The sequence below is a fragment of the Nansenia antarctica genome, assembly GCF_963989245.1.
Source record: "Nansenia antarctica genome assembly, chromosome: 20".
In the NCBI taxonomy this organism is placed as follows: Eukaryota; Metazoa; Chordata; class Actinopteri; order Argentiniformes; family Microstomatidae; genus Nansenia; species Nansenia antarctica.
Genome location: NC_137693.1, coordinates 1,270,667 through 1,273,166, shown reverse-complemented (window position 1 = coordinate 1,273,166; position 2,500 = coordinate 1,270,667).

The window sequence follows — 2,500 nt, the reverse complement described above, 5'->3', positions numbered from 1 at the left end:
GAAACACACACAGCACCACAAGCAGTGAGCCAAACAGGCCAGAATGACACTTCAGACCCATCAGCAGAAGATTCCGGAACATGAAGCAAAAAGCCGGATAGAACACAGAAGGTTCCAGAACACAGCTCTGTTGATGTGAACTGCTCCCTACCCCCTCTCCTCTGTAGAGTTGTGTACATTGTAAAGGTTTTACATGTTTGGCATTTAGCAGACGCCTTATTCCAAAGCGACATCATCAGTCCACCAGTCGTAGCAGGAAGAGTAATCCAGCTCAGGCCAGGGGCCATTGGCAGTCGTCGTGATAGAAGAAAAAATTATGTTTTTTTTTGTTGTAATTAATAGATACTGGAGGGACAGTACAGGGGGGACACTGGAGAGACAGTACAAGGGGGGCAGTCGAGGTCTTAGGAGGCATAGTATTGGGGAAAAGCAGGTGTCTTAGGAGACACAGTGCTGGGGGGTGGTAATAATAATAATAAATAATAAAGGGGGTAGTGGTGGTCTAGTGGATAGTGAGTTGGACTTGGGATCGGAAGGTTGTGAGTTCAAATCCCGCCTGAAGCCACACCACTACTAGTGTGCCCTTGGGTAAGGCACTTAGCCCTCAGTTACTCCAGGGGGAATGTCCCTGTAATTCGTAATTGTAAGTCGCTTTGGATAAAAGCGTCTGCTAAATGGCAAAATTATTTATTAAATTATAATAATATTACTAACTTTTAATTGTCTAGCGCTTTTCCTGCAAACGTTGCAGCTCAAAGTGCTCCGTGTCTCAGGAGGAGCAGTTCAGGTGTAGCCTGAAGAGAGATGGGTCTTCACACACGCTGTGCGTCCTCTGTAGAGGCATGGCTGTGTGTCCTCTGGAGAGGAATGGCTGTGTGTCCTCTGGAGAGGAATGGCTGTGTGTCCTCTGGAGAGGAATGGCTGTGGAGCCGTTTAGGTTTTTCCCTGTTGGCTTCCTTCTGTGATTGTTCCCGTTTTTACTTGTTGTATTGTGTGACTCTGTCTCTCTGTGCTGCAGAAAGAGGAGCCTGCTGGGAACCAGTTTTAACATCGGCAGGCCAGTCTGAATGGAACACCTTCTAACATCTATAATGTTACTTTTTATTATCTTTTCCTGTATAATAATAATAATCATCATCTCTCTCTCTCTCTCTCTCTCTCTCTCTCTCTCTCTCTCTGTCTCTCTCAGTCTCAGTCTCTCTCTCTCCACCATTGTTCTAGTTAAGTCACTTTCTACACTTGTGATCAAAGCTCTGCATCTCTGCATCTCATCTCTTATCTCGGCTCTCTGAAACGAGGGAGTCGTGCCTAGTGTGGGTAGGGAAGGATAGGGTAGCGTAGGGTAGGGTAGGGTAGAGTAGGGTAGGGTAGAGTAGGGTAGGGTAGGGTAGGGTAGGGTAGGGTAGGGTAGGGTAGGGTAGGGTAGGGTAGGGTAGGGTAGGGTAGGGTAGGGTAGGGTAGGGTAGGGTAGGGTAGGGTAGGCGTACCTGGGTGCAGTTGTGTTTTCTCTATTTCTGTATTTCTCCGTCTCTCTCTCTCTCTGTGTTTTAGCGGAAATGGGACAAAGTGTTGCCGGGGGCAACGGCCTACACTGGTCTGCAGCTGTCAGAATGGCAGTAAATTGGCACAGAGAGCCGTAATAACTGAACACACATAAACAGCCTCTAGGGAGGCCTGGAGGGAGGGAGGGGGGAGGAGGGGGAGGGAGGGGGAGGACGCACGTGACTGTGAACTCTCATGCACCGAGGCTGAGGCCATCACAGAGAGATGGGTTGATGATACTGTGGAGGAAGGGTGTGTGTGTGTGTGAGTGTGTGGGAGGATATAAATAAACCACCTCCACATCTACTACAGACAGACACACACCACCCACACCACCACCACATACACACACACACCACCTCGACATACACACACACACACCACCTCCACACACGCACACACCACCACCACCACATACACACACACACCACCACCACCACGTACATTCACCGGACCACGCACACATGACACACACATACACCGACCACTACAGTCATGGGAACAAGGCTGATTTACGAGTGGAAACCATGGCAACGTCTGTGCAGCTAGCTAACATGACTGTGACTCCAGGCTCATCTCAGATCTCTTTACATAAGATCTGTCTTCACTACTACACAGACAGACAGACACACAGACAGACACAGACAGACAGACAGACAGACACACAGACAGACACACAGACACATAGACTGACAGACACACAGACAGAGAGACAAACAGAAACACAGACAGACACACACACACATACAGACAGACAGACAGGCAGGCAGACAGATAGGCAGGCAGGCAGACAGACAGACAGACAGACACACAGACACACACACACACAGTCACACAGACAGATACACACACACACAGACACACACACACACACACAGACACACAGACAGACTGACAGACTGACAGACAGACACGCAGACAGGCAGACACACAGACAGGCAGACACACAGACACACAG